The 25,347-nt window shown below is 36.6% G+C and overlaps 1 long non-coding RNA gene and 2 pseudogenes across 2 annotated transcripts in view; 2 read left to right on the top strand and 1 right to left on the bottom strand.

The window, feature by feature from the left end:
• Positions 1 to 9,188: 9,188 nt before the first annotated feature.
• LOC131492185 (uncharacterized) lies at positions 9,189 to 14,660 on the top strand (annotated as a pseudogene).
• A 1,194-nt stretch (positions 14,661 to 15,854) lies between these two features.
• LOC131492393 (uncharacterized) lies at positions 15,855 to 21,498 on the top strand (annotated as a pseudogene).
• Positions 21,499 to 23,169: 1,671 nt separating this feature from the next.
• LOC131484890 (uncharacterized) overlaps positions 23,170 to 25,347 on the bottom strand; it is a 45,935-nt gene continuing 43,757 nt past the window's right edge. For both annotated transcript variants that reach the window (XR_009248490.1, XR_009248489.1), the window contains exon 4: positions 23,170 to 24,801. This is a non-coding gene — a long non-coding RNA (uncharacterized LOC131484890). The remainder of the gene's footprint in view (positions 24,802 to 25,347) is intronic.

Raw genomic sequence — 25,347 nt, forward strand, 5'->3', positions numbered from 1 at the left:
ATTACATTAAATTATATATTGTATTGCAATTATATATTGTAAAGCAATTGCCAGTTCACTTATGTGTCTCAGCCATTAAGCAATACTCTACTTGAGCTTAAGACATTGGTTTTATTAAATTTGAATCACTCATTTTACTACTCAATGCATAGTACTTTCAATTGCAGGCACCAATTTTGAGGAGAGCTCAGTATCCGTAGTTTAAAAATCAAACCTAAAATCTTGTTGCCATGGGTTAAAGATAATGGGAATCTTGCTGAAGGAAAATTGTGGGAAATTAGTCCCACTCTGTTAAATAGAGATGTGAGAGAGACATCTCTCTGATGTAGCCATCTGCTTTGATAAAGGAGTTGAGAACATTCTTGAATATATTTTTTAGAGATATAAGAAATAGAATATACAAACAAAATTTTAACGTTCATTCTCAATTTCTATTTAGGTATATTTTAATGTTAGCTTTTTTTCCAAGGAGCTAAATGTTTTTTTTTTCTTTTCTTATCATAAAACATACATATTCATCTAAATTTATTCAATGTTTATTAAGAAGATATTATGCAGATCGATTGTGAGAGCGCTCATCTTCAGATGAACAATTCTTCCATGTTACAAGAGGATCCAGAAACTCATGAAACAAATTTATACAAATTATTTGAGATAAAATTTGTCTCAAAAAGAAAATACATTTTTTTCACTAGTTTAAGAAACAAAACAAGATCAATGAGCCACACGGATACATCATCCTGAGTGTCTCTGAAGGGTGATATGCAAGTTACACACAATGCATTGCTGTCTTTAGGCTTAGTGTTTATTTCTTGATATTTTTCTTTCTGAACAGTTTTAGTTCCCTATTTAATAATACTATTGGAGCCTGTTACAGCATATGGATGTTGAATTAAGTTTGTCTTATTATGGCATCTAATTTGATACAGAGACTTTAAATAAACTTTTATTTATTTTATCAGAGAAAAAGAGGTATAATACAGAGCCTCCCCAGCCACCAAGCCCACCTCCAAGGAAATACTGTGGATTAGTACTCACTTGGTTAAAGTCAATTACAGGGGCAGCAGTTTATATGCAGGAAAGTGCCAAGCTCTAATAAAGGCACTTCCTAGGTATGATAATTATAAAATTAGATGAAAACATTTATTAGGTTCACAGCAAATCCTTTATGAAACAGAAGATACTGGTGCTGAAACACAGCCAGATTTGGTAACAGCATGCAAACAACCTTCAGAGTCAAAAATCATTCAAAAATGTCTAATCCCATAACTGTATCAAAGCTGGCAGGTGCTCACTACACAGAACATTAATTTGGGAGATTTAGAGGGGATTTTAAAGATAACCTTCTGTGCCAAATATGTTAAGAGCAATGTGTCTCAGGATAAAAATACTGAATATTTCATAATCTGTAAGAAGGATGAAGATACAAAATGTGAGCGAGAGGATATTTTCAACCCCTGAGTAAATTATACAGTGTTCATTAGGCTTTTCTGTTTATACTGGTGGCGGGGATCTGTGCAAGAGCATGCAAATAAAATCACAATTGTTTCAGTTTGTATATAATAAAATCACAATAATCAGAAGGGTGGATCACAACCTGAAGGTGTTTCGTGTACAACAGTAAAAGCACAGTCCTAAGAAGTAGTAAGGAACATCTTTGATAAGGACTTTGAAGGGCAATGTTGGTAAAATCCTCTGTTCTTGCATCCTGAGTTTCTCGGCAGTGCATTAAGCTGAGTCCTGTCCTAGCAAGCTTCCCAGTGCTGTGCAAGCCAATTTAAGGATCTTATGTGAAGCCTCCAACACTTACCTGTGTCTTCCAGTGAGTTCTGAATCACTACCTTAATCAACTAAAATTCAGCAAGGGACGAGGTTTATAGAAGAGCGAGAATATATACTGAACCAGAATAAATGACCAAAATACATTTGATCTCACAAAGAAATGTCAAAAGTGACATTAATCTGATTTAAAGTTATAAGACTTTGTGGATCAAAGGGGTAATGATTTTCTAAAATTATATTATCCTTTAATATGTATTCTTGGTTACATGAGCTTGAAAACACCAGATTAAAAATGTCACACAGGAAGCCTGCTCAAGAAGGAAGACCTAGGGACAATATAACATTGATTAGTGTTCCATGAAAAAGGAGCTAATAGTTTAGAAAATATGTCACGTTGCTTTTTTTAAATGTGGACAAAATACTGTCTCATCAGAAGGACATTAGAAAGAACATGATTACATAAATCAAAGATATTGATAGAAAAGGTGTATATGTAACTTTAGGGCTTATTAATCTTCTAATGTTCCCAAAGTAGACCAAGGTGAGTGAGTGCGTCCAAAAAAAGTAATCTTTTTATTTAATCAGGCTAATTTGGACTCACTTCTGTGATGTACAATCAATCATATATAAGGTCTTATTTCTATGTCAGCTTTACTTTCTTCCTTTTAAGCCTACGAAGTTTGATCAATTTCTTCAGCCACGTCTTTGTTAATATTTTCAATTCCATTTTCAATTTCCATTTTTGAACCCACCTAACAAACCAAAGCTGAAGCAATCCAACAGACTGATTTCTTTGTTCCTATACCTGGGCAGTTGAATTCAACTGGAGAAAATCACAAAATCCTCAGAAAATTGCCTCTATAAATTAATGTTCTCTGAGCTCAATAGGACCATTTACCCTGCTCACCAATTCTGTGTTCTGATAAGGTTTTTCTCCATTTTCCATAATATCTAATCAAACCATTTCTTACCTCCTCAAATGCCCTACCTTAATACCTTCCCACTCATTCTCAGCAGAAAATCTTGTCTCCCACTTCGTAGAAATATGAAAACACTCAGATAAGAACTCCTTCAAATTCCTGACACCCCATCTGCAAAAGTGATGATGAATTATAACTTCTTTCTCTCGTGATGATAGTAAATGTCTCATTTGACTGAAGCTAACTCCTCCACTTGTTCTCTGGATCTCATAAATGCTACCTCAAGAATTTCATTGGTTATTAGACATTATCCTATTTGTCCCCATAAGTTCTCTCTTTATCTACTTGTGTTTTTTGAGAAATCCTGATGTCTTTTCTATTTGTTCTTATACTTCAAGCCTTCTCTAGTTTTATTTCCCTCTCTATTCCCTGGCATTGCCAAGATTCTTGAAAAAGACATCCAAATCCCTATATCTGCTCCCTCTTTTTCCATTTATTGTTCAGATCATGGCAATATCTCTCATGTCTTAGTCTTCCACTGAACAAGCTTTCAGAAAGATGATTACTGAATTTTTGTTGCAATGAATTCTGAATTTTCATTTGTTATTCAGGGAGTGTTTAATATTGTAAACCATAACCTCCTCATTGAAACCCCAAATATCCTTAGCTTTCTGAATGTGAAGCTCTTCTGGTTCTTCTCTTATCCCCTTCCTTGATTGCTCCTTCTCAGCCTCCTTACGGATTTGTCTTGGATGAACTCCTCTATTCACATGCCATGCTAACCTGTGTGCTGATGGCTACCTTGACAGAGTCTCTGCACCTGTTACTCATTCAGACCACCTGACTCACTGAACACACTTGTAGCATGGAGTTCTGTATGCTCCCCTATAAAAAGACAAAAGTGGAATGTCTAGACTCATTTCCAATCAGGGATCTTCATTTCATTATCTCCCACAAAATAAATTTGTATGCAAGCCTGAAGCCTAAGATTCCTCTGGCAGTATGATTAGAGAGATATTTTGTAGTATTTATCCTGTCTTTGTAAGGTGTGAGTGATAAGCAAAAACTTAAATACTGAAGGCAAAAGTTTAAAATACAAGAAAATACAGGAGAATGACTTCATGATCTCCTGTCAGGGAAGATAATTGAAAGATCTGTTTTAAACTAGGAACATACATTTAAACACTTGTAACTGGAAAAAGATAAGTATCTAGAATTTATAAACTTGTTGAATATATAAGCAAAATAGACCTATCAGGCAAAACATAAAAACATCTTTGAGAGAAAAGACAGGGTAAGATTCAATTGAAGTTTTGAAAGATGGGAGAGGTTTTGGAACAGGCAGAATAATCACTCAAAAACACCCATTCATAATCCCTGAAACCTATGAAAATATTACCTCACATGGCAAAGGGCCTTTGCGGATGTGATTAAGTAAAAGATCCGGAAATCAGACATTATTCCGGATTATTCATGTGTACTCAATGTAATCAGAACCCTTAAGAGTGGAAGAGGAAAGCAAAAGAGAGAATCAGAGGAAAGTATGAATCTGGAAAAAAGGCACAGAGGCACACAGGTACACAGGTGCGTTGGCCTAAAAATGGAGCATAGGGAAATGAGCAAAGCAATGCATGTGACCTTTAAAGTCTGGAAAAGGCAAAGGGACAGATTCTCCCCTTGAGCCTCCAGAAGGAACATGATCCTGACAACACCTTGATTTTAGTCCAGTTAAGACCCAGTTTGGGTTTCTAACATTCAGAGCTTAAAGATAATAAAATCGAATGGTTTTTTTTTTTTTTTTTTTTTTTTTTTAATTTTTTTTTTTTTTCAACGTTTTTTATTTATTTTTATTTTTGGGACAGAGAGAGACAGAGCATGAACGGGGGAGGGGCAGAGAGAGAGGGAGACACAGAATCGGAAACAGGCTCCAGGCTCCGAGCCATCAGCCCAGAGCCTGACGCGGGGCTCGAACTCACGGACCGCGAGATCGTGACCTGGCTGAAGTCGGACGCGTAACCGACTGCGCCACCCAGGCGCCCCGAAATCGAATGGTTTTAAGCCAGTAAGTTTGTGGTCATTTATTATAGCAGCACAAGAAACATCCATCTCTTTAGATCTAAATTACCTTGGGGAACTTCTGGAAAGACAAAGAGAAAAAATTACAACAAATGCTGCTGCCATCACCGTCGTCACCACCATCACCACCACCACCACTTAATTTTGCGGTTAGCTGTGCAGACATTTTGCAAAAATTGGCCACATAAATTTTGTATTTAAATTCAGAAAATAAATTCACAGGGCCAGACACATTGTTCCTTGTTGACAAATAAGGAAACTCTGATAAGTTAAGAGAACTGTCAATTGTTAGAAGCCACACTGCTGGTTAACTTGTATGTGGCTAAAATTATTTAATAATAAAAATGAATTTTCGTTGTGAGATCACTAGAGATATGATGATGTGCTTAATCCATAATTCATTTATAATAGATAAATACATTATTATGCATATATTATGTGCTATAATTAATATTGGTTTGAATATAATTATATATATAAACATATAATTTTATTGAAGGGCTCCTATATGTTGAGCCAACATTTACATAAAAAATTAATCACAGGTAAAACTTCCTCAAAAAGATGGGTCCTAAGTAAAATTCGCAATTAACTCTATAGGACTAGTCTTCAAACTAGAACCACTGCAGTAAGAGGAAAAGAGGAATTTGCAAATAATTTTTATTCAACCTATTTTATTTTTTTAATTTTATTTATTTATTTTTTAAAGACAGCAAGAAAGCATGTAAGTGTGAGCAGGGGAGGGGCAGAGCAAAAGGGAGGGAGAATCCCAAGCAGGCTGCAGGCTCCATGCTCATCACGGAACCCAATTGGGGCTTGATCCCACAAACCGTAAGATCATGACCTGAGCTGAAATCAAGACTCAGAGGCTTACCTGACTGAGCCACGCAGGTGCCCCTTATTCAACCTATTTTAGACATGTATTGAATTATACATGAATATCAGTTTAGTAATTTGAACTGGAACACTATGGAGCAGGGAGTGTAATCCAGGTATCTGAAATACATGTCTCATTTTTGCATCAGACTCAATCACTATTTTTATTTTGTTCCCCATACAAGTGAAATTTTACTGAAGTAACAGAAGGAGTAAGAATAAGATTGAGTGAGAGCGGGGCAGGAAGGAGGAAGGGAGGGAAGGAGGAAGGGAGGGAAGGAGAAAGAGAGAGACAGAGAGAGCCCATATGTGCACTTGTGTGAGCCTAAGAGGGTGAGTTTGGATTGAGGGAAGAAAAACATGGCAACTTCAAGGAGAAAAAAGTTAAGCTATTGGCAATTATTTCTCTATTGCAACATTTATTTTTTAGGTTTATAAATATGTCAAATCAAGCAACTGAGGAAAATGGTTTACAAATGCGTAACTCTAAAAAAAAAATTAAGATCAAAAGGAGATCAAAGACAGCATTAAAAAGATTAGGTTTAAAATGGTGGATGGAGATCAGCTCTCCATTTCACTGTTATTTAGAATCAATTGAGGTCCAATTTCAACCGAACACAGAAACATGAATTGAGTTTAATGGGATGTATGGAAAAAAAATTTGCCTCAAATACTCTAACAAAAAGATTCCAAGAAAGCAGAAATGCCTATAATGGTGTTAGTGCTGTATGCTTCAAAACTGGAATTGTATGGTAAAAGAGAAAGTATATAAAGAAACAAAAGTCAGGTTGGCACTCAGAGCTTTGGTGCAAGATCTTCTGTATCATCAAGCCCTAACTTTCAGCCCACCAGTTGTCAGTTTAAAAAGCACACAATCAAATCATGTCTCTACAGATAACACCCGTCAGAAACAAAAATGATAAATTCACCTGAAAGGTACAGGTGAAGTTTAGTAATAAATATGGAAAATGCATGTTTTCTTGTATTTGCTTTTAAAGAAGCTGGCAAATAGTTATAAACTTTTACAAAAATAGACTTGATCTAAATTCAACACATCTTCAGCTTTCTAAAAGTTCACATGCTCTGTGTTTATTCACCTATTCTAAACTTGTTTTTTTTTCTTGCATATGCTTGACTGAGTGCTTATGAATTTTTAAGCAGTCAAGATCAAATAAACATTGAAAAGTAAATAAAGGCATTTCTAATACTATCAAGGTGTTATGGTGGATTTGCATGCCAACAAAAGTCCATGAAGAAAATGTATTCTCATCAAATAAGACCCTTTCACAATCCTACTCTCCTCTAGAAGCTTACATTTCATAATTAAAGGCTAGAACTTTCCTGTTGTTGATTTTATAGTATGTGTAATAGAAGTCAGTCCACCTATTCATGTTCCTGGATATTAATAGACTAAACACTTCTAAGTATAGCACATGACATTTGGACGTTACTGTTTTGGCACAGCGACAATTTTGCCTTGCAATTATTCTGTTCAGACCTTGAAAAATTAAGAATTTTATACTTTTTTTTAATTGCCTTGTCATATACATAATAGACATCTTCACTCCATTCCTGAGTCTCCCCTAACTACAAGTTAATATGTCTCTAACTCAGAACTACTGGGACCAAGGATGCAATGAGAATCTTTGATTACATATGGTGTGGAGAGATGCTGGCAAAGAGTTTGAGAAGAAGCAGGGTGTAAGAAATAGGGCAAGGCTTGGAGATACTGTGAAGTTTAGGGATGTGCAGTTTCTATCTGATGTAATTCATAAGAACAGTTCCTTTACATTTTTTTTTTTTTTACCAACCATTTTGTTACAGCTGCATCAAAACAGCTGCTTCTGTTAGAGACCATCAAAAAACAGATGGTACCCTCAAAAGGTAATTAAGGAGAGTTTAAGGAAGGAGCTTTCACATGTATGCAGGCAGGGTTAAGGGAAAGACTTGGCCTGCTGGAACATTCCAGAAGGAGCAGCCATGCAAATCTGTGACCACCACAGCTCTGAACTCAGAGAGTGCAGCTATAGCTGAGTTCTGAATCCATCTGGTTAAAAGGTAAGGGAACTCATTTGGATCTATAGATAGAAGGACACTTCCAGGAGCAAAGAGAGTAGTGGAGAGCAATAGAGAGTGGATCTGGAATGGAAAATAAGAGTACCTAAGCATAGTTCTTACTTTTGCCCCTCAGGATACACATTCCTTTGTCTTATATTAGTTACATTATGCCTGGTTGGTGTCAGTGTAATCACAATCCTACCCAAAACCTAAACTGAAATACTGGCTGACATCGGTATACTGTTTTACATGATAGAAACAGGGGGAAAACAGGCAGAATGAGGGTATATACAAATAATCAGTGGAAAACACTGATTATCTTTTTAGCAAAAATAAATTAATTAATAAATAAAAGGTTGGTGCTCTCATTCTTGTTTTTTGTGTTTTGTGTTTCTTTTTTATTTATTATTGACAGAGAGAGAGAGACACAGAGCATGAGTGGGGGAGGGGCAGAGAAAGAGGGTGACACAGAATCCGAAAGAGGCTCCAGGCTCTGAGCTGTCAGAACAGAGCCAGACACGGGGCTCGAACCCACACACAGCGAGATCGTGACCCAAGCAGAAGTTGGATGCTCAACCGGCTGAGCCACCCAGGCGCCCCTGTTTTCAATGTGCGAAATCAGATAGTACCAGGATCACGATGGGCTTTTTGGATGCCATCATCACATAGTTGCCCATGGTCTGGCGTTCATGCTCTGTCAAGGCCCCATAGTAAGCACAGAGCTGCTTTTCAAGCATGGAATATCATCTCCTGAGAAGGACATGGCCCTATTCCAAAGACTGAGACATCTGCACTGTGATTACCATATTGAGACTTGTCAGAGGTTCTGTAATATCCATATATTCCAGAAACTTCCAGTACATAAAACTCAAGTGACAGGCCAGTTTGCCTGTAGCTTGGATTTGCTAAAGAAAGACCTTATACAGATACTTTCTGGACCCTTTCAAAAACAATGTTAAGTGTGTTCTCTTAGTAACTGCAACAGCTTCTATATTCAAGGAAATATATTATTTTTACCAGATAAAGGTATCAGATCGTTTTAAGATGTTTTTGAACAATGTGTTTTTTTTTTCTTTACGTCCACCTCTCTTCCTCTCTACCCTCTCAGTTGTTTGTTTATTATTTTCCCAACTCTTTCCTGCAAGAAAGGACCCAGCTCATTTCCATCCAAACGTGGGCAAACCGAGGTCGCCAATACAGTTTGAGAAATAAGAGAAATCTGCTCATTCATGCAAGATAATTATTTCTTTTGCTTTCTTCTCTCAACTATAACTTCAATGAGGCTGAAAGCTGTGCTTCTTCAGGAAGTGACTCTATTTTAGAATTTCATTTTACATCGTGAAGTTCTACACCACAGAATCTTGATAAAGTACTTTGAGAAACTCTTTGTGGAGGAGCAATTTTAGCAGAGGTAAATTCACATTAAGTTTTCTGCAACAATTAGAGCAATATGATTGGCAGGCCTAGGATGATACGATGTCTATTTTATGCACTGCGGCTTGGATAAAAATGGTCGGGTATGCAATAAGGAGAAGTAGGGGTTATGCTGTGGAAATTTACTTCACCAATTTGAATATTTATCTTATTGTAGGCGTCCTAGGAGATTTCAAGTTTAACTCAACATATGGTCTGTAAATTTTAAATTAAATTTATTTTATAAATTTGACACAATAGGAGTTAAGCTCAAATGAAGGATATAAGCATATGGTGGATTTTCCACTAATTGAGAGCCTTACACCATGAGAAGTAAGTAGAAGAGGGGTTTGGTAGCTTTAGTTTCATTTTTGTGACTATATATAACTGAACAGATTACTTTTATTCTTTGTCGGTTGTTATTCTAAAGCATAGGTGAAAAAAACATTTTTTTTTTTTTTACTAAAGCACATTTAAGGAAACACTGGTCCATTAAAACAATTTCAATTTTTATATATGCATTTATTTTCATACATAATTATATGCATATATGCACTCGAGTATTCATAAATACACATATTTCTGCTCACCCAACAGTTATTCCTCTTTTTCTACTGCTTTATTGAGGCATAATTGATAAACAAAATTTTAAGATATTTAAAGTGTACGACATGATGATATGTACACATTGTGAGCTATTCTCTTTTAACGAAACAGTACATTTCCAAATGGTAGGAATCTCTAAACTCAGGACATCATTGGAGGGAGGCATTTTTCAACCTTCCACACACCTTCTACTATCCCTGCAATCCTCTCTACCCTAGCTCTTGCTCCCATCACACCTCTAAAATCACCCTGAATAAATGTACCGAGGATCTGAATCCCCTAAATGCACAAATGTTTTTAGTCCTAAATCCTTCCCAGCATCTGAATCAGTTGCCAACTCTTTGCAAGAATTTTCTTCTTCAACGATTTTCCTTAGCTTCATTGACACTATTCTCTCATGATTCACTGGTTCCACTTTCCCTTTACCCAGTCTTTTTTTTTTTTTTAATTTTTTTTTTTTTTAACGTTTATTTTTGAGACAGGGAGAGACAGAGCATGAACGGGGGAGGGGCAGAGAGAGAGGGAGACCCAGAACCGGAAGCAGGCTCCAGACTCCGAGCCATCAGCCCAGAGCCCGACGCGGGGCTCGAACTCACGGTCCATGATATCGTGACCTGAGCTGAAGTCGGACGCTCAACTGACTGAGCCACCCAGGTGCCCCCCCCAGTCTTTTTACTTACTCATATTTAAACAAAGAACACATTTCTCAGACCTGATTCTCACTCATTGACACAATGAATGCGTATTTCTCCTGTCCTGCCACTTTCTACCTAATTGTTCTGAGAAATGTAGACATGAGCATTAAGCTGAATGGTTTATTTGTTGTAAATTAAACATTGAGTAGAATGGTTTAGGGCCATGAGCTTTCCAAATGGCACAAAAATCTTTATTTCTGCTTGGTGAAGTGACAAAGACAGGAAATGTTAAATATTCTGCTGTCCTCTGTCCTAGCCTCTTCACTTTTGGCTATGTCCAGGCTCCTTCCTGATTTTGTTAATACAAGTAAGGCCACTGCATCAAGAAGGAGCTCCAGACAAAAATCTACCAGCTTCCTGAATGTCATCGCCACCACACAGAATGTAAACCTCCAAAAGAACTGTTTCTGAAGTTGCCCATAAATCTCTTCTTTTCTCCCCTAATTTCCTATGATTTCTCACTGGGACCTGTGAGAGGAGAGTGAGTTCCTCTCTCAGTGTTTTTTTTGTTGTTGTTTTGTTTTTTTGGTTTCAATATGGTATCATTTTCATTTCTAGTCTAAAGGTGTTGGGTGTGAGACAAACTTTTCTTCTGTTTCTATGGCTGAAATGGGATTTTTCTTCTTTACTAGGAAAAATACTTTTGGTATTTTAACATACATCTTGGAATAAGAAAGCTGGATACCTCTGTTCAAGCAGACACTATTTTGGAAATAATACCACACACTAGGATTTTTTTATTTTTTGATACGTGACTTTTGCCTTTTTTTTCAATCTGCATGCAGAAGGAAATTAAGGGTATCTCTACGATCAAGTGTATGACTTTTTATCATCAGTTCTTAAATGTGATTTACAGGTTCTCTCTTCTACATGAGTATAGTCTAGGATGAAACATCTCCCCTCAAATATTTCAGAAAATGTTTTGAGATCCACAGGGGAAGTAGACTCTATGATTCCTACCTGAAAAAAAATTGTAGTATTCATTTGGGAATCAATAAAATATGCATTTTGTAAACAAAGAGAAACAGAAAATATACATTTTAAAATATATATTTTAAAAATAATGAGTTACCAGAAAAAAGATAAAATGTAATACACACACACACACACACACACACACATATATATATGTATATATATGTACATTTGAAAAGAGAGTCGCAGTATTTTTATAGAGATATTTTTTATGTTAGAGTAAGTGAAATAAAATTATTTTTACGGGGGTACTGATTTCCCTCATTACTGCCTGATCTGGAAGTTATAGAAAAATATTATTTGATAAGCTGAATCATCTATTCCTATTTCTGTAGATACATTGTAGTTCTCAAGTTTATTATACAGAAGTAAAAAAATGGCTCTCAGAGAAAGAGAAATAGCACCTTTTTGCAACCGAAAAAAAAATCACTTTGTGTTGGAAACTGGTATTTCCATTCTAGGAAACTTAATCCAACTGGCTGTATGTGTGAAATAATGAGCCCAAGAGTCAACAGAAATCTTTTTTTTTTTTTTTCTTCCCAATAGCAAAGGTCACAAGCCTTTGGTTGTACACACTGGAACTGTTCAAACTTGAGGGTACATGAGCCTCATTTAAGAAGTCTGTCTGTGTGACAGCTACTGTGTCTCCATTAATCAGAGTATAGCTCATTTCAAGGGTGAGGGTAGCACATTCAAATGCTGAATTTAAACAAGAATCTTAAGAAATATAATTTTATGGGCAATTGCAAAATGACACTTGGCCATTTCAAGTAACGTCCCAGTATAGTTCGACCTCAAGGGTGTATAGTCACTTTAGACATGTTAAATATATTTTCCCCCCAAATTCTGGGGAAACTAATTAAATTATGCATTTATATAGCCATGGAAATATTGTGATAGTTATTTTTGTGTGTGGGTGTGACTGGGTCACAGGTGCACAGATTAAAAGATTATTTCTGACTGTGTCCGTGAGGGTGTTTCTGGATGAGATTAACATTCAAACAGGTGAACTCAGTAATGCTTCCCCAGTGTGGGTGGGCATGATTCCTTCCTCCCTGCCTGGGACATTAATCTTCTGCTCCTGGACTTGGATTAATAGCCTTGGTTGCCATAGTCCTCGGGCCTTTGTTCGAGAATTATACTATTGGCTTTCTTGGACCTCCAGTTTGCAGACAGCAGATTATAGGAATTCTCAGCCTCCACAAAAGTAATACGATAGTCTTGGGGCCATTGCTGAGAATACTTCCACCATCAAGGAGTTGAAAGATGCATGTGTGGTGATTCCCACCATCTCCTCATTCAACTCTCCTAACTGGCTTGTGTAGAAGACAGATGGATTTTGGAGATTGGCATTGGATTATTGTAAACTAAACCAGGTGGAGACTCAAATTGCAGCTTCTATACAGATGTGGTTTAATTGCTTAAGCAAATTACCACATCCCCTGGTACATACTATGCAGTTATTGATCTGAAAAGTGCCTTTTTCTCCACGCTGTCTATAAGGTCTGCCAGAAGCAGTTTGTTCTTAGCTGGCAAGGCCAGCAATATACCTTCACTGTCTTACCTTGGGGTTAGATCAAATCACTAGCCCTTTGTCATACTTTAGTCGGCAAGGATTCTCATCACCTTGCTCTTCCACAGGATGTCACCCTGGTCCATTACCTTGCTGACTGGGCTTAGTGAGAGAGGAGTAGTAACTATGCTAGACTTAGTAGTGATATATTTGCATATCAAAGTGTGAGAAGTAAATCCAACAAAAGTTCAGAGAACTTTCACCTCAGGAGCCCTGTGGTATGGGTCATATTGACATATATCTTCTAAAATGAAGGATAAGTTGTTGGACCTGGTCCCTCCTACAACCAAAAAGGATCTCTACATTTTGGAGGCAACATATTCCTCATTTGGGTGTGTTACCCTGGCCCATTTACTAAGGACCTGAACATCTGCTAGTTTTGAAGGGGGCTCACAAAGAGAAGGCACTGCAACAAAACAAGATTTTCTGTAGCTTAGCCCATAAGATCCAACACACTCATGGTGCTTTAAAAGAGCCTAAATGTCCATCAACTTTTGAATGGATAAAGAAATTGTGGTTTACGTACACAGTGGAGTACTACATGGCAATGAGAAAGAATGAACTATTGCCCTTTCTAGCAACGTGGATGGAACTGTAGAGTGTGATGCTAAGTGAAATAAGCCATACAGAGAAAGACAGATACCATATGGTTTCACTCTTATGTGGATCCTGAGAAACTTAACAGAAACCCATGGGGGAGGGGAAGGAAAAAAAAAAAAAAGAGGTTAGAGTGGGAGAGAGCCAAAGCATAAGAGACTCTTAAAAACTGAGAACAAACTGAGGGTTGATGGGGGGTGGGAGGGAGGGGAGGGTGGGTGATGGGTATGGAGGAGGGCACCTTTTGGGATGAGCACTGGGTGTTGTATGGAAACCAATTTGACAATAAATTTCATATATTGAAAAAAAAAAGAGTCAGTTGCAGATAGTCATGTTTTTGAAACTTTTGGCAAACTGTTTTAAGTGCACTGCAGCATAGGACTTTAGGATTTTGAAACAAAGCCCTGTCATCCTCAGCAAAAAACTATTCTCCTTTTGAGGAACAGCCTTTGCCTTCTACTGGCCTTAGTAGAGACTGAATGCTTAAGCATGGGCCACCACATTACCATGAGAAGTCCCTTCACCACACAGTATGTGCTGCCACAGAGCTCATGGAATTCGTTGGTCTATGTTCCACTCCCCCATCCTGAAGCAGCAACATTGCTTTCCCTATGAATTTATGTTCTGCTGGCCCCAAATCCTTAGTCCCAGAGGGAGGAATTCTTCTACTAGGAGACACAATGATTCTGTTCAACTAAAAGTTAAGACTGCCACACAGCCAGTTTGAGTTTCTCATGCCTCTGAATCAACAGGCAAAGAAAGAAGTTGCAGTGCTCACTGGGGTGACTGATTCTGACTACCAAGGAAAATTGTACTACTACTCCCCAGTGGAGGTAGGGAAGAGAATATTTGGAATACAAGAGATTCCTTAGGGCATCTCTTAGTATTACCACGCCCTGCAATTAAGCTCATTGGAAAGTTATAGCAACTCAATCCAAGGCAATACTTCTAAATGGCTCAGATTCTTCAGGAATGAAAGTTTGGGTCACCATACCGGGTGAAGAACCAAGACTTGCTGAGGTGCTTGTTGAAGTCAAAGGGAATACAGAGTGTGTAGTGGAAGAAGGTAGTTGTCAACACCAGCTCTGAGCACGTGACCACTAAAGATTAGTGTTTTCCTTCTCTCTTAGTTTTTTATTATGTGACATGGGATACATGAGATGTACTGACTTTTTTTAAAATTTTTTTTAATGTTTTTTATTTATTTTTGAGACAGAGAGAGAGAGCATGAGCAGGGGAGGGGCAGAGAGAGAGGGAGACACAGAATCTGATGCAGGCTCCAGGCTCTGAGCTGTCAGCACAGAGCCTGACACGGGGCTGGAACTCATGACTGTGAGATCGTGACCTGAGCTGAAGTCGGACGCCCAACCGACTGAGCCACCCAGGTGCCCCTTAACTTTCTATCATTGCAATTAATTGCTGTTAATTTTACATTGCATTATTTAACTTAAGGAATATCAAATTCAGTAAACATCACTCAAGGATTTACCTCCTCTTCTAGGGAAGGGGTTATTTCACTGTTGGTTAACACTGGATAGTTGGAATGTGGTAGGCAGAATTATATAACCTTGTTATTTTATTTATTTGGAAAAAAGTATGGTTTAAGGGGATTCACCTGAGTTCCAGGTTGACAAGGGGTGGACTTACGAGAGTTAATTTTATTTGTCTATGTGACTAGGCCACAGTGTGTCCAAATTAAACATTATTTCTGGATGTGTCTGTGAGGGTATTTCTATTATGATTGGTGATGATTTATGATTATGATTGGTAGACTCAGTAAATTATCCTCCCCCAAATAGTGGGCATCATCTAATCCAATGATGGCCTGAAGAGGACAAAAAGTGGATGAAGGATTTACCCCCACCTTGCCCTCCTGCCTGATTGAACTGGGACATCAGCCTTCTCCTATCCTTGGACTAGACTATTAGATTTGTTTCTCTGAAGAACCCAGATTCATAAAATATGCAAGAACATTATACTTTTAAGGCTAGCCTAATAATATAAATAGGTAAAAAAATTAAATAGTACTATGGTGCATTTCATGGGAAATTAATAAGATCTCCTGCTTACGGTCATGTACCTGCCCAGCCCCTGACTCCATCATCACTATTGACTTGCCTGTTATTTCAAATTTAACAATTTCAGATCTATTTCTTTGAATCCATTGGTACACCTCTAGCATGATTATTAAAATACAAATGTAGCAACCTGTGATACTTCTCTTAGTAATTACTACCCTGGGAGTAATTACAAAGGGCAGCAACCTCAGAGCAACTTAGAGTTATGGGAGCAGAGGAGTTTGATAGAAATGCTGAGTGTGTGGACTGCAAACTTTGTCTCTATCAACATTTTCCTGGAGACCTGACTCTAATTGTTAAAAATCTGCAAAAGCCATGTCACAAAATGATGAAAAGTGTTCATTCTAGGACCAAATTACCAAATTACCAAGGTTTGAATCTGGGCTAAAACCGTTTCTACTTGTGTGAATTTGGATTTGTTACTTAAATTCTTTCTCACCGTTTCCTCATTTGTAAAATGTGGATGATACTTTACAGGGTTATTTTAAATATTGACTATATTAATAAGCAAAAAAAAATATAACAGTACACAGCCATTTTAATGAAGAAGTGTTAGCAAGTTTCAAAAAGTAGTGAATATGGTGGATGTTTAGTAATATGTACATGGCTTTAGCTACATATGGCTTAGACCGAAATTTGCCAAGAACATAAAACCTTTATATGTATATTTATTTATTTGTAGTAATACTTTCTGCAAATGCATTCCTAGTAATAATTTTTCTGGCTAGTTTTACCTATGTTTATAAATTTGAAACTTCTATATACATAAAAAAAATCTATGAATACTTACCAAATTATGTTTAAGTGTGCCATTTTAAGATCTCACTATGATTTGAACTCCACAGACTTGTATAAATGTGGGCATATGTTCCCATCCCTTTATGACATATTAAACATTTTTAATTTAAATTTAACAGTTTTCAATTAATTTAGCTCTTATATTTTCATGAAGCTTTCATCTACTTAGAGATAAAACATGTACTCTACATATGTTTAATTATTTCAAATTCCAAGAAATGCATAAATTTTATGGCACCATAAAATGTACTTTTAATAGTTTTTATTATTTAATTATACTGCTCTGTATAACTGAGAAGAAATAAAGCCAACAAGAATAAAAAATTTTCTATCACTTCTCAACCATGTAGGTTTTAATTTTTACTCTTCATCCAAGTGCCATATCATAATTTTATTTTTAAAAAAATTCAATAATACACTTACAATTGTTATCTACAATTACTCCAAGGCATTTCTGAAATTGGTGGTGGTTACATGTAGAGTATATTATTAATAATTTTTGATAAAGTTGCCATATTCTATGTTGGTTAATGAGGTTTATGGCTACTTTTTACGTTTATAACAAATCTTTTTCTTCTATGAAATACCATAAGTAATTGTAATGGATAATTTATCATGTACATTTATTTCATATTACTTTGCTTAGATTACTATGTTTATACTGTGTTTTATACTTTGACTACTTTTACTATATCTATTTTACCATATTGTATTTATATATGCATTCCATATTTACCCCAGTTTTTTCTTGTATTTCATGACTGAATTGTCATATAAATTATCCTCAGATTTAAAGATTTTTCTTTCTGTAATCAGTATTTCTATATCTAATATGTAAGCCTATGTTTTTCAAGATCCTAAGCTAAGGTTAGGTGAGGAAGTGGAGCCATGTTGGGGTGCAGACAAATGGCTTGGGGCCAGTTAACCACTTAACTGTCACAACCAAGAAGTTGTGAGGAAGACTAGTTAGACACTAATTTTCCTATTAGGGATATGAGTAAACAGACACAAAACAATTTAATAATTTATAAATTTCATTCATGGCCTGCTTGGATAATCCAGGATAAGCACCTCTTTTTAATAGCCTTAACTTAATCACATCTTTGCCATGTACAATAATATTCACAAGTCCTAGGTATGAATCTAAAAAATCTCTTTTTGTGGGCCATCAATCAACCCACTACATGGAATGACCCCATCAATCAGAAGAGATATTACATAGGGGAAGAAAATCTAGCAATATGTTGTCTGTACACAATTCACTGAACCAAAAAGGATACAAAATTCTGAAACTAAATTGTTATAGACACAACAGGTAAATATAAGCCCCCAAATAACTCAATATAGAAATTTTAATATCAAATGATACATTATTTAAATTAAAAGTATCACAAGTAGTAATACTTTAAATACATGTAAATAGAAAATGGATTCAGAAATTACAACTTTATGGGGCGCCTGGGTGGCTCAGTTGGTTGAGCGACCGACTTCAGCTCAGGTCATGATCTCATGATTCGGTTCGTGAGTTTGAGCCCTGCATCGGGCTCTGTGCTGACAGCTCAGAGCCTGGAGCCTGCTTCAGATTCTGTTTCCCTCTCTGTCTCTGCCTCTCCTGCACTCCTGCTCTCTCTCTGTCTCTCACAAATGAATAAATGTTAAAACAAATTAAAAAAAAAAGAAGTTACAACAACTTTAAATTGTTAATATATAGCCCCCAATTTTATAAATACACAACTAAAAAGTTGGAGAGGGAAAAAGAACAAACCATTATAGTTTTAAATTCACCTCTCACAAAGAAATATGTCAATCACATAATAAAAAGAAAATCTATATACAAATATAATAATGTGATTAATATGCTTGAAACCAAAAAAAAAAAGGAACAGAGAAACTTTTTTAACTTGAACTAGTGTGTAAATTAAAAATTAATAACAAACGTGATTTTTTTCTTTTCCTTTTGTGGGAAGAGCTTTTAACATAAGATCTACTTCTTTTACAAATTTTTAAGTATGTGTAATATAGTATTATTAACCGTAGGCCCTATTTTGTACAGATCTCCAGAATTTATTTATCTTGTAAAACTGAAACATTGTATCTTTTGATCTACATTTCATTTTCACCTCTGTCCAGCCCTTACTAACTACCATCATACTCTCTGCTTCTATGTGTTTGTCTACATGATTTAAAAAAAATTTGTTTATGTTTATTTATTTTTGAGAGCGAGAGAGACAGAGCATGAGGTGGGGAGGGACAGAGAGACAGGGAGACACAGAATCTGAAGCAGGCTCCAGGCTCTGAGCTGTCAGCACAGAGCAGGATGTAGGACTCAAACTCACGGACTGTGAGACCATGACCTGAGCCGAGGTCAGATGTTTAACTGACTAAGCCACCCAGGAGCCCCTTTTCTAACGTGATTCTTAATGGAAACCTGCTAGAAATATTTCCCATGACATCTGAAACAAGGTAAGAATTCTTACTATTGCCATTACTAATAAACATAGGATTGGGGCGCCTGGGTGGCGCAGTCGGTTAAGTGTCCGACTTCAGCCAGGTCACGATCTCGCGGTCTGTGAGTTCGAGCCCCGCGTCAGGCTCTGGGCTGATGGCTCGGAGCCTGGAGCCTGTTTCCGATTCTGTGTCTCCCTCTCTCTCTGCCCCTCCCCCGTTCATGCTCTGTCTCTCTCTGTCCCAAAAATAAAAAATAAAAAATGTTGAAAAAAAAAAATTAAAAAAAAAAAAACAAAAAACATAGGATTAAAACTTATAGTCAGCAAAATTATCTTTTTAATAAGATATAATAGTTATAAGGATTGGTATAAAAAGTCAAAGTGCTGTTATTTGCAGATGATATGATTATCCACATGGAAAATTCAACTAGATCAAGAGACATTTATAGAACTATGAGAAAATTTAGCAAATAGTCTATATGCAAGACTAACTTACAAAGCCATCTGTGTTTTTCTATACCATCAACAGTCAATTAAGAATATAACAGAAAATGAGATATTATTCATGAGAAGAAAAGACAATACAGATGGATAACATTTCTTACCAAATACTAAGGCAAAACGACAATGCCATGCTTTAAGCAAAATGGTGAAACTGACTGGCATAGGAGCTTACAAGTGAGAGAGAGGCAGAGGGAGATATTTTACACAGATGCATAGAAGAGAAAGTGATATAAACATGGATTGAAGAGAGATGTGGCCATGAGCCAAGGAAAGCTATAAGAGGAAGGAATGGATGATCCCCTAAAGCCACCAGAAAGAAGGAGTGTGGCCCTACTGACACCTTGATGTCTTTCATGTTACTTTGAGAAATAATTTGTGAAGTGAGCCCCAGCACCTTTGAAGAGCTTTTTGCTATCTCTTTTTTGTAGGCCAGAAATTACAGTGGGATCTGACTGCCAGTGAACAGTGATCCTTATATGAAATGGGGATAACTGACGCCAGGGTGGCAGGGGACCAGGGGCAGAACTCAATCACCAGAGACAAGGTGGGTCTGGTTACCAGAATGGACAGTGAAGTCAAAGTAACCAGAATAATTGAGAGATAAGGAGTCTATAAAATTCTTGCTTAACAAAATATAATGGAAAATGTCTAAACTGAGTAACCTGAATCACTGAAATAGAGAACGATGTTCCCTCAAACAATACCCAGATGTGAACCAGTTTATAGACCCAGAACTACTTAAATGAAGAGAAGGCCAGTTTCCTTTGAGAAAGAATCCAGCTACCCTGCCCAAAATGGATACCCTTCATCTTTCTCCCAGCCTTCTCGTAGGTTTACTACAAACTGGGGAAAAGGATATCCAGATTTTTCTGAGAATTACTGGACATGGGCTCTGAAGTGATACTAATTCCAGGAGATCCATGTCATTGTGGTTGATTATTCAGAGTAAAGTTTATGGAGATCAAGTGATGAATGGAGTTTTAACTCAGTTTCCTCTTACGCTGGGTCCACTGGATCCTCAAGCCCATCCTATGGTTATTTCTCAAGTTCCAGAATGTATAATTGGAATGAACTTACTTAACAACTGCCAGAATCCACACATTGGCCCCTTTACCTGCAAAGTGAGGACTGCTGTGGTAGCGCCATGTGGGAACCACTAGAACTGCTTTTTTGGGGGGATAAATAGTAAACCAAAGCTATATCACATTTATGGAAGTGTTTCAGAAGTTAATGCCACCATTGAGGACTTGAAAGATGAAGAGGTGCTGATACCCACCATATCCCTATTCCAATTACTTTATTTGTCCTGTGCAGAAAACAGATGGATCCTGTAGAATGACAGTGGAGTTTTATAAAATTAACCAAATGGTGACTCCAATTGCAGCTGCTATTCCAGATGTGACTTCATTGCTTCAGCAAATTAACACATCCCCTGGTACCTGGTATGAAGCCATTGATCTGGCGAATGTGTTTTCCTTGATGTATGGTGCTGAAGAGCACAAGAAGCAGTTTGCTCTTCGGTAGCAAGGCCAGCAATATACCGCCATTGTCCTCCCTCAAGGGTATCTCCAGGCCTGTGTAATAATTTAGTCTGTAGGGAGTCTGATTGTTTTTTCCGTTCCCAAGATATTATACCAGTCTGTTGTATTGATGATATTATGCTGATTAGGCATAATGAGCAAGAAGCAGCAACTACTCTAGACTTATTCTTACAACATTTGCATGTTAAAAGGTGAGAAATAAATTCCACAAAAATTCAGGGGACTCTCACCTTCGTAAAATTTCCTGGAGGCCTGCGGTGTGGGGCATTGTGAGATCTCTTCTAAGGTGAAGGATAAGTTGCTGCATCTGTTCCCCTTCTATAAGAAAAAAAAGAGGCAGTGGCTAGTAGGCCTCTTTGAATATTGGAGGAAACATATTCCTCATTTGGGTGTTATATTCTGAGCCAGTTAGCAAGTGGCCTGAAAGTCTGCTCGTTTTGATTGGGACCCAGCACAAGACAAGGCTGTGTAACAGGACCAGGCTGCCATGCAAGATGCTCTGCCGTCAGGCTGTAAGAGTCAGCAGACACTGAAGATCAGATTACTAACACATTTATAAAGAAGTGCTCATCCCCACTAATAATTAAAGTAATGCAAATAAGAAGGCAACAGGATACCACTTTATGGACACAGACTTGGCAAGGAAGGGAAGGTCAGATAACAAGTTTTGATAAGGATGGGGGAAAAAGAACTATGACTATCTTGCAGTGAGGAGTGAAGCATAGTGAGGCGCCTGGGTGGCTCAGTCGGTTAAGCATCTCACTCCTGATTTTAGCTCACTCTTGATCCCAGGGTCATAGGATAGAACCATGTTGGGCTCTGTGTTGACTGTGGAGCCTGCTTAAGATTCTTTCTTTTGCTCTCTTTGCCCCTTTCCCCAACTTGTGCACTCTCTCTCTAAAATAAAAAAAATAAAATAAATGAGTGAGGCATACTTAGACAATCATCTATCTAGAAAGAACTGTGTAATTATTCAAGTTAACTATACCTATGACTATACCTATTCAAGTTAACTAAAACCTATGACTACCCTATTATGGGTATCTGTCCTAAAAACATATTTGTACTGGTCTGTAAAAAGTGTATTTGCACAGTTATTGCATCACTCTTTCCGGTCAAAGGGGTTGGAGACAACCCAGCCTCCTATCATTAAGGGAACTAGAGAATCAAATGTAAAGGATGCAGTGTTAAAAGCATGAATTTAAAGGTACTCTCAGACGTACCAGTAGATCTCATAGAACATATTGTTGAGAGTACTGGATTAAAAAAATAATGAGGTTCATAGCAAGACCTCATTTCTGTAAATCAAAAATACATACAAAGACAAAGGAACATGATATATTTTAGAGGTGTGTATATCTAAGGACATACATCAAACACATTCAAAACCATATCTGTGTAAGGGAGGGAGATATGACAGGGGAGTCTGGATAGAGGGGAAAGAAGAATAATTAAAACAAAGCAAATTATAATTGATGACTGATCATAGTGGGCAATAATCTGAAGAATTGGTCAATTTAAATGTACATATCTCAGCACAAGTACATGAGGGAAAGACAGAAAGCAAGATATAAAAACTACTGTTACAGATTTTAAAATTGATAGCATATTTATATATTTAGTAATATGTGTTAAGGTTTTTTTAAATGCCTATCATTTACCCACCAATACATTTAGAGCTATTTATCATAAGAGAATAAGGCTCTGGACAAAGCTTGTGTTATGCAGCATTCATCAATGCACTATTCACAAAAGTGGAAGGATTAAGAAATCTAAAAATACATGAATATGGGATTAGTTAATTATTGGTGAAATAAAATATAGAATACTTGAAAGCAAAGGTTACAAATTACATTGTGGAAATACTGACACGGGGAAAAACATAGATTTTATTTTTATGTTAAAAATCAGATTACAAATTAGAATATGCAGAATATATATACATGTATATAACATGCAAAGAGAATGACTGAATATATAGAAATAAAATTCTGATAGTTTTTTCCTCTGAGTTATGAAACGAAACAAACATGTGTTAATGATTTAATAAAAAGAAAAAACAACTATTCTCTGAAAGAAAAAGGACAACTCTTTGATACATGTATTTCCCTTCAAAAACCAGTAATTACTCGAAGATATAATAGGTCTGGTTACCTAAATACTTTTATAACAAAGAGTTAATTTTATTTCTTCCAAGTTATTTTCATTACTGTGCAACTTCAGACATTCATCTTTTTAATAGTTTATTAAATACTCACTGCATTGTCTCTTACATCATGTGGATACTAAGGGATAAAGATATCTCTACCCTAGAGAAGCCCATGGTAGAGACATAACATATTTGTAAACAGACAAATTAGACAATACTACAAGACAAAGACTCAATATGGAAACGTGGCCCAAGTGTTTTTGAATCCTAGACACATATTATTGTGTCCTGTGTGTCCTTGCCTGTGAGGCAAAATAGTATGGAAATAGAATAATCTGAGGAAGATTAAGGCTGAATCTGAGATAAATCAACCTAGTTGTGGGATTGACTGGTTTCTTTTGGGAATGGTCTTCCAGATCAGAGCATCCAAAGGTATCACTTGGTGAAAGATATATAAAAGTATACAAGTCTTAAATATAGCAAAGGTAGTCACCTGTTGAAAAGTTTTAGAAAATGTGCTTTGGTAGAAGTAATACCCAACCAGTTCTTGAAGCTCTTTGGAAAATTTTGTGCTCTCAAGTGAGAGAGCTTGAAAAGGCAAACACAGGTGTAAAGACCCCATATATGTTGGCTGTGGGGTATAAATTAGAGGTCAAGAAAACCCCTTTGCTTTAGGGAATGAGCAGATACAGTGTGCTGAGTACAAAGGTTGGAGGCATTTGGGTCCACTCAGGGACATCAGACACCAGGTCTGTAGCAAAGGTTTGTGTTGATGTTTGTTTCATGATGAATAAAGTTTCAATTTGGATACTATTAATACAAATCAAAGGACATCAACAAACATGTCTGAGAAAGGTGATTACTTAAATGATACCCTACTATCTTCCACATCTTGAAAAAATCCCAAACCAATGAATGATGCAATCGGAGAACAGAAAATACACTATTTCATTTTTTCAACAGGTTGACAGTAAGAATCACATAACAAAGAGACTCTTCTAAAGGGAACATGTGTTAGAGTGACTTTTTTTTCTAACAAAAGGAAAGTGGTTTTTGCATTTTCTAAGTATAAGATCTTGGCAGTTGATTTGGGCTGTTTTTTGTGTGTGTGATTTCTTTTTGGACTATTTAAGAGGAAGCAATGTTTTCTTTTTGTGGAGTATCTTGTTTTTAGCTAAAAGTCATGTTGATGTAGTACTGCAGAATACGGTCTATGCATGTGTCTATCTCCAAATACAGTTCTAGCCATAATCTTTCAAGTCCCCCTAAAACTCAACTTCCTTCATTGAAACTCAACTCATTGAATTTAACCCTAAAGGGTGTTATCAAATTAAAATATATGCTATTATATAGCATATAAATGTTATGTTAGTTAATTTTAGTATATGGTCTTCTGTGGGATTTCTAAAATTTTCACTTGATTAGCTTTTTTTAAAATAAAACCTTTCAGGGTTTCAAGATTATTTTTATGACTTATAATATGCATAACACATCTTCAAAATATATTAACTCTTGAAATAATTTAAGATCCATGCATTACATTTATGTCAGTTTACAGATCACACTCAAGTATGCTGATTTCAGAGTTTTCTTTGGCACTTAAAGTTACAACATTGGTCTTCCAAATCTGACATTTGTATGATTGGTGGATTGCACTGCAATGTTATTGACCTTTATCTTGTTTTTGTGCTCACTGGCTCATCAGATGCCATTCTGTCAAAAAAAAAAAAATTAACCATTTCTCTCCTTATCTGTCAATTAGTGTATCTTTTGCAAGAGGCTTGCTAATCATTCATCAATAGTTCTTAGCTTGGCTGTAGCCTTCAACTCTCTATAACCTTATAGCCTTCAGGAAGCTATTTGTCTTTGCATTTCCTAATCTTGTGGATTTATATACCAGTAGACCCAAGGGCGACTTCTCAGCCCCAAGGTGGGAACACATACTTTCTTATTTCTTTGCCAAAGCTGCCTTTTACTCCCTTTTAAAGCAACCATTACTTTCTATATTCTTTGAGGATCCTTTTCTCAAGAGTGGCTTAATTTTTCTTGCTGGCTCTAAAGAAAACCTATTGCTAACCCGCTACTAAGTCCTGCTAGTATAAATTCTGATCACCATGAAGCAGTATTCAGGGAATGACACATTTATTTTTAAATGGAATGTTACAAATATTCTGGATTACTGAGAATATCAGCCCTAGTGTCTACCTTCTGATTTCTACTTCACTTAAGAAGATTTTCATTTAAGAGAATTTAGCTTAG

The sequence above is a fragment of the Neofelis nebulosa genome, chromosome 1, assembly GCF_028018385.1.
Source record: "Neofelis nebulosa isolate mNeoNeb1 chromosome 1, mNeoNeb1.pri, whole genome shotgun sequence".
Lineage (NCBI taxonomy): Eukaryota > Metazoa > Chordata > Mammalia > Carnivora > Felidae > Neofelis > Neofelis nebulosa.